Source organism: Oncorhynchus gorbuscha, unplaced genomic scaffold, assembly GCF_021184085.1.
Source record: "Oncorhynchus gorbuscha isolate QuinsamMale2020 ecotype Even-year unplaced genomic scaffold, OgorEven_v1.0 Un_scaffold_1545, whole genome shotgun sequence".
Lineage (NCBI taxonomy): Eukaryota > Metazoa > Chordata > Actinopteri > Salmoniformes > Salmonidae > Oncorhynchus > Oncorhynchus gorbuscha.
Window position 1 is genome coordinate 19,360 of NW_025746291.1, and position 8,186 is coordinate 27,545.

At 44.6% G+C, this 8,186-nt stretch overlaps 1 pseudogene; it reads right to left on the reverse strand.

The window, feature by feature from the left end:
- Positions 1–268: 268 nt before the first annotated feature.
- LOC124023214 lies at positions 269–6,438 on the reverse strand (annotated as a pseudogene).
- Between the last annotated feature and the right edge of the window lie 1,748 nt (positions 6,439–8,186).

Genomic DNA, 8,186 nt, shown 5'->3' on the forward strand with positions numbered 1-8,186 from the left:
TACTAGTAACAGAAACTGCTAAATTCTTCCATTATGGAGGCTTACACTGCTGTGACCAACCACACAGAGGCAGCATTGTGATATAGATGTGACCCAGGTCTAATTCACAGGTTGTGATCATTAGAGCACAATGCGGAAAATGAAAATAAGTGTTTCTTATTGGCCAATTCCAGGTATAGAACCTCCCGATTCAGTCCGGTTTCTTACGTTTGGCACATAATGAACACGACCCTGATCTCGTAAAGAGTCATACACACAGAGACACGGGTTGAGAAAAGGATAAGGCTTTTATTGAGGGTATAATTTACAGTGGGTGGGGTAGGGAGGGGGGCGGTTCATGTTTCTGGAGTCTGTTGCTTCTGCTCTGGTGGGGGTTTGGGTTGACTGTCCTGTGTCTGAATAGAGAGCTCCTCATCTAGACGCTCCTTCGCTCTCACCACCTTCAAATACACAGAGGGACGGACACACACACACACACACACACACACGGTGTCCTAATTAGAGGTCGGCCGATTACAAGTTGTTTTTTTACACCTTTATTTCACTAGGCAAGTCAGTTTAGAACACATTCTTATTTTCAATGACAGCCTAGGAACGGTGGGTTAACTGCCTTGTTCAGGGGCAGAACGAGCAGGCTCGTAAGCATTCATTCAAACAGCACTTTCGTGCATTTTGCCAGCAGCTCTTCGTTGTGCATCAAGCATTGCACTGTTTATGACTTCAAGCCTATCAACTCTCGAGATGAGGCTGGTGTAACCGATGTGAAATGGCTAGCTGGTTAGCGGGGTGCGCGCTAATAGCGTTTCAAACGTCACTCTCTCTGAGACTTGGAGTAGTTGTTCCCCTTGCTCTGCATGGGTAATGCTGCTTCGAGGGTGGCTGTTGTCGATGTGTTCTTGGTTTGAGCCCAGGTAGGAGCGAGGAGAGGGACGGAAGCTATACTGTTACACTGGCAATACTAAAGTGCCTATCAGAACATCCAATAGTCAAATGCATAAGAAATACAAATGGTATAGAGAGAAATAGTCCTATAATAACTACAATCTAAAACTTCTTACCTGGGAATATTGAAGACTCATGTTAAAAGGAACCACCAGCTTTCATATGTTCTGAGCAAGGAACTTAAACATTAGCTTTCTTAAATAGCACATATTACACTTTTACGTTCTTCTCCAACACTTTTTTTTGCATTTTTCAAACCAAATTGAACATGTTTCATTATTTATTTGAGGCCAAATTGATTTTATTGATGTATTATATCAAGTTAAAATAAGTGTTCATTCAGTATTGTTGTAATTGTCATTATTACAAATATTAATCTGTAACGTCTTTTTTGGTCCTCCAATAATGGGTATCAGCGTTGAAAAATCATAATCAGTCGACCTCTAGTCCTAATATAAGGCAAGATCATGATAGTGACTACAGGTCTAAGAATGTGCCCCATCACCAGCCTAATTTAATGATCATCAGGACAGCTCTGTGCAAGGCTCTGTACAAGCACCAAAGAGGTATGAAACCCAAGAGACTCAACTTGCCATTACGCCCTATGAATACCTCAAGGAGGTGGTCTGAGTCTCCATGGTTACAAGGAAGCAATTGCTTGTTGAGTCACATGGTTTCAAGCCTCTCTGGCACTAATAAGCACGGACTCGCACAGAGATGGCTCGATACTGGAAATTGAACCTCACCTTGGACTGTAGATAGAAAGATCCGCCCACCTCCTTGTCATTGACTTTAAAAAGGTGTTCATAGTTCTGTTGACAAAGTACAGCAGGTCAGTTATGAACAGGTTGGCCCCACCAAAGGCCTAATATGGAAATACATTTACCTCCATATACACACACTTGTCTGTCTTGTATGTAGGCCACACGAAGGAACTTCCTGTCTTCTAAATTTGTGAGTGTGACCCTGTCCAGAAAACTCTCTAGCCTGCGCCCGAGCCCATATACACTTGTGTAAATATGACTGGACAGGGATTAACGACATGCAACATCTCCTCCTAACCTGTTAGGGGACAAGATGGACGACATGCAACATCTCCTCCTAACCTGTTAGGGGACAAGATGGACGACATGCAACATCTCCTCCTAACCTGTTAGGGGACAAGATGGACGACATGCAACATCTCCTCCTAACCTGTTAGGGGACAAGATGGACGACATGAAACATCTCCTCCTAACCTGTTAGGGGACAAGATGGACGACATGCAACATCTCCTCCTAACCTGTTAGGGGACAAGATGGACGACATGCAACATCTCCTCCTAACCTGTTAGGGGACAAGATGGACGACATGCAACATCTCCTCCTAACCGGTTAGGGGACAAGATGGACGACATGCAACATCTCCTCCTAACCTGTTAGGGGACAAGATGGACGACATGCAACATCTCCTCCTAACCTGTTAGGGAACAAGATGGACGACATGCAACATCTCCTCCTAACCTGTTAGGGAACAAGATGGACGACATGAAACATCTCCTAACCTGTTAGGGGACAAGATGGACGACATGAAACATCTCCTCCTAACCTGTTAGGGGACAAGATGGACGACATGCAACATCTCCTCCTAACCTGTTAGGGGACAAGATGGACGACATGCAACATCTCCTCCTAACCTGTTAGGGGACAAGATGGACGACATGCAACATCTCCTCCTAACCGGTTAGGGGACAAGATGGACGACATGCAACATCTCCTCCTAACCTGTTAGGGGACAAGATGGACGACATGCAACATCTCCTCCTAACCTGTTAGGGAACAAGATGGACGACATGCAACATCTCCTCCTAACCTGTTAGGGGACAAGATGGACGACATGAAACGTCTCCCCCTAACCGGTTAGGGGACAAGATGGACGACATGCAACATCTCCTCCTAACCTGTTAGGGGACAAGATGGACGACATGCAACATCTCCTCCTAACCTGTTAGGGGACAAGATGGACGACATGCAACATCTCCTCCTAACCTGTTAGGGGACAAGATGGACGACATGCAACATCTCCTCCTAACCTGTTAGGGGACAAGATGGACGACATGCAACGTCTCCTCCTAACCTGTTAGGGGACAAGATGGACGACATGCAACATCTCCTCCTAACCTGTTAGGGGACAAGATGGACGACATGCAACATCTCCTCCTAACCTGTTAGGGGACAAGATGGACGACATGCAACATCTCCTAACCTGTTAGGGGACAAGATGGACGACATGCAACATCTCCTCCTAACCTGTTAGGGGACAAGATGGACGACATGCAACATCTCCTCCTAACCTGTTAGGGGACAAGATGGACGACATGAAACATCTCCTCCTAACCTGTTAGGGGACAAGATGGACGACATGCAACATCTCCTCCTAACCTGTTAGGGACAAGATGGACGACATGCAACATCTCCTCCTAACCTGTTAGGGGACAAGATGGACGACATGAAACATCTCCTCCTAACCTGTTAGGGGACAAGATGGACGACATGCAACATCTCCTCCTAACCTGTTAGGGGACAAGATGGACGACATGCAACATCTCCTCCTAACCTGTTAGGGGACAAGATGGAGGTACCGGTACATTGTTAATACCCATCCAATCATCTGTGTGCTGTGAAGTTCCTAGGGGAAGGGGAGAGGCAGGGACAGGGCCTGTGTTCTCTGGGTGTTGCCTTCAATGTACTTTAAAGTGTGTGTACCTTCTGGAGCTCCTCAGGGGTGAGCGTGGCGATATTAAGGATCTGCTGGGCCTCCTGTAAGGTCATCCCAGTGAGACTAGAGGCTGCTGCTGACTGCTGTCCGGCACGCCCCTGGCCTCCGCTGCAGCTTGACTGGCTGCAGACAGAGACAGAAGAGACCAGGTTGGTCACCTTCTCAGGTAAGGAACATTAATACAACAGTTTGTTTCTCTATCAGAGACAGGTAGAGAGACAGAAGAGACCGGGTTGGTCACCTTCTCAGGTAAGGAACATTAATACAACAGTTTGTTTCTCTATCAAGAGACAGGTAGAGAGACAGAAGAGACCAGGTTGGTCACCTTCTCAGGTAAGGAACATTAATACAACAGTTTGTTTCCCTCTCAGAGACAGAAGAGACCAGGTTGGTCACCTTCTCAGGTAAGGAACATTAATACAACAGTTTGTTTCTCTCTCAGAGACAGAAGAGACCAGGTTGGTCACCTTCTCAGGTAAGGAACATTAATACAACAGTTTGTTTCTCTCTCAGAGACAGAAGAGACCAGGTTGGTCACCTTCTCAGGTAAGGAACATTAATGCAACAGTTTGTTTCTCTATCAGAGACAGGTAGAGGGACAGAAGAGACCAGGTTGGTCACCTTCTCAGGTAAGGAACATTAATGCAACAGTTTGTTTCTCTCTCAGAGACAGAAGAGACCAGGTTGGTCACCTTCTCAGGTAAGGAACATTAATGCAACAGTTTGTTTCTCTCTCAGAGACAGGTAGAGAGACAGAAGAGACCAGGTTGGTCACCTTCTCAGGTAAGGAACATTAATGCAACAGTTTGTTTCTCTATCAGAGACAGAAAGACAGATTTAATTGCCCTAAATGAGACGTTTTCACAGTCCATTTGACATTGAAATACCATACAAAAGCATCGTTGAGTTGGAACATACCTGCATATTCTTGCCGCAATGCACGTGCAAACGCCCGTCCTACTACCTGCGCCCCCATGACAATGATCTGCGCAAGATATTTTGCCTACACAAAGACGAGAGATTGTTAGTTCCACTTTACGTCAACAGAAAGCAACAGTCTGGTTTGGCTCAAGGCGGCCTAGTCTCGCCACAGATTACAGCTCATAATGAATGAATGGCGACCGCAATATAAACCAAAACCACTTCTCCCCCCCAGAGAGCATTAGACCTGATTAGTTTCAGGAACATTGTGTTGACAGGCAACATTGTGAACCAGCCATGGTCATACTGTTACAGAAGTATTAGATCAGACAGAGCGGGCAAAGGTAGAGCAGGTCTGAAGCACACAGTGACTGTGCTGTATGCGCAGTGCTGATGAGAGCATCATTAACTACCCTGAACAAACACATAACATGCAATCGTTTCTACAATTTTACTCAGTTACAATTCATTTAAGGATATCAGTCAATTGAAATAAATTCATTAGGCCCTAATCTATCACAGATACCTTTAAAAAATGGTAGGGGCGTGGATCAGAAAACCAGTCAGTATCTGATGTGACCACCATTTGCCTTATGCAGTGCAAGTTTCTGGGTATTGTCTGGGACTGGAACACGCTGTCGTACATGTCGAGCCAGAGCATCCCAAACATGCTCAATGGGTGACACGTCTGGTGAGTATGCAGGCCATGGAAGAACTGGCACAGTTTCAGCTTCCAGATCCTTGCGACAAGGGGCCGTGCATTGTCATGCTAAAACACGAGGTGAATGACACGACAATGTGCATCAGGATTTTGTCACGATATCTAGGGGCATTTAAATTGCCATCAATAAAATTCAATAGTATTCGTTGTCTGTAGCTTATGTCTGCCCATACCATAACCCCACCGTCACCATGAGGCACTCAGCAAACCGCTCGCCCACACAATGCCATACACGCGTTCTGCGGTTGGGAGGCCGGTTGGACGTACTGCCAAATTCTCTAAAAAGACGGAGGCAGCTTATGGTAGAGAAATGAACACTCAATTATCTGGCAACAGCTCTGGTGGACATTCCTGCAGTCAGCATGACAAATGCACGTCTCCTCAAACCTTCAGACATCTGTGGCATTGCGTTGTGTGACAAAACTGTACATTTTAGAGTGGCCATTTATTCTCCCGGCACAAGGTGCACCTATATATATTGACCATGCTGTTTAAACAGCTTCTTGATATGCAACACCAGTCAGGTGGATGGATTATCTTGGCAAAGGATAAATGCTCACTGACCGGGTAGCAAAACATTTGCACACAGCATTGAGAAATAAGCTTTCTGTTCATATGGAATATTTCTGGGATCTATTAGATCATCTCATGAAACATGGGACCAACAACACTTTATATTTTGCGTTTATATGTGTGTAGTTAGCTCGCTTATTAAAGCAACAATATGAGCCAGCTACCTAACGTTAGCTACAAAGATAGAAGACATATCAAGGATACATTACGGTTGCATAAGCTAAATTAGATAGCCAAGATTGGCAAGGTGTGCGGGCTATAGCAAGAGAAGCAAGCAGCGTTTCTCCTTCACAGTTTCCCTAATCACGACACAGCTATTCATAGCGTTTCAAAATACAAAAATATCTCACCATTGCGTTTATCCGATTATTTACAGTACAGTACACAATAAGACCGTGGAGGAGCACGGCGTTTTCACATGTACACCCATCAAGGTCGCAGTAGGTTCAAAATTCAAGGGCCAAACTCGGAACAAAGATATTCGAGTTTGGTGAAGATCCACAAACCGGTGCTCTCTCTGTATAAAAATACTGCTCTCTAGTGGATGGCTGTTTAAATTGCACCAATTTTCATTGCACAGCCTTCATCATCACGTCTTGCCAGCAGACCAGACTTGTGTGCTAACAGCTAGCTGCACTAGGGTCGGACAGCATGACCTCAATCCAGGGATGAGGAATACATTGTACTACGAATTGTCCCATTGTTGCACCGGAAAGATTGAATGACTGCTAATTTTTCCGGAAAGCTGCCCTTTTTATCCTCAAGCTGGGTAGAAAGTGCTTTGAAAGGTCTCCCGGGTGGCGCAGTGGTTAAGGGCGCTGTACTGCAGCGCCAGCTGTGCCATCAGAGTCCCTGGGTTCGCGCCCAGGCTCTGTTGTAACCGTCGAACAAAGAAATAAACTCGAACAAAGAAGAGCTCGAACAAAGAAATAAACAATTCAACGACAACCATGTTCTTGTGTGTGGCTGTTTACTGACTTTGTTAATGCATCCTTGACAACAATGATATGGATTACCAATGAATTACTGTACCTCAAACAAGCATCCATAGTTGGGGAAAGTTTGCCATACTAAGCCATTCCCCACAAGGGATGATGTTGTTCAACACAAGTTCTAGTGCCATTAGCATGAAGATGAAAAGGGCAGCTTTCGGAAAAACTACAGTTGTTCAATCTTCCCGGTGTAACAGTTGGGATAATGGGAGAACAACACATTTCTCAATCCTGGATTGAGGTACTTTTCCCAAGCCATATCTCACGTCGGCTCTGCAGTGTCTTGATCTACAGTCATGCTCTCTGACCCCAGTGCAGCTCAGTGTAAACAAGCGTAATGGTAGTGTAGGAGCCATTTTGGCCTGTTTATGAGTTGTGTATCTGGTATCTGTCGAGGGTCATTTTTACTTGTTTTGTACACTAGAGGGCACTATATGTTGGGGTCATGGGTCACTGGTCATGTGTGTATATAATTAGCACAGGTGATCAGGAAGGTTTATCAGGTGAGAAGAGAGCACATACAGTAATTACCGTATCACAGATACAGCTTATAGAGTCCATCTCTCTGTACCCTCTTCTATAGGAATATGTGTTTTGGAGCCATTTATATATGGAATAAATGGAAATTCACCCCAAAAGAGTAATGTTTGGAAAGCTGATTCTTGTGGAATAAATGGAACTTCACCCCAAAAGAGTAATGTTTGGAAAGCTGATTCTTCTGGAATAAATGGTACTTCACCCCAAAAGAGTAATGTTTGGAAAGCTGATTCTTGTGGAATAAATGGAACTTCACCCCAAAAGAGTAATGTTTGGAAAGCTGATTCTTGTGGAATAAATGGAACTTCCCCCCAAAAGAGTAATGTTTGGAAAGCTGATTCTTGTGGAATAAATGGAACTTCACCCCAAAAGAGTAATGTTTGGAAAGCTGATTCTTGTGGAATAAATGGTACTTCACCCCAAAAGAGTAATGTTTGGAAAGCTGATTCTTGTGGAATAAATGGAACTTCACCCCAAAAGAGTAATGTTTGGAAAGCTGATTCTTGTGGACGTGTGACAGACAGCTCTCTCCTGTGCCAGAGGCAGTTTATAGGGAAACACCACTACAGGTCGAGTCGGAATCTCCTGGCAACATCATGACATAAGTACATTTACTAGTTTACCCCTTTTTCTTTGAGATTAACAAACATTTCCCCCTTTAAACATACTTTTGTTTTAAGCAACACATTGAAAGACAAAGAAATGGCATTGGTTCAAGGTTCAAACAGTTGTTTATTGCAAGG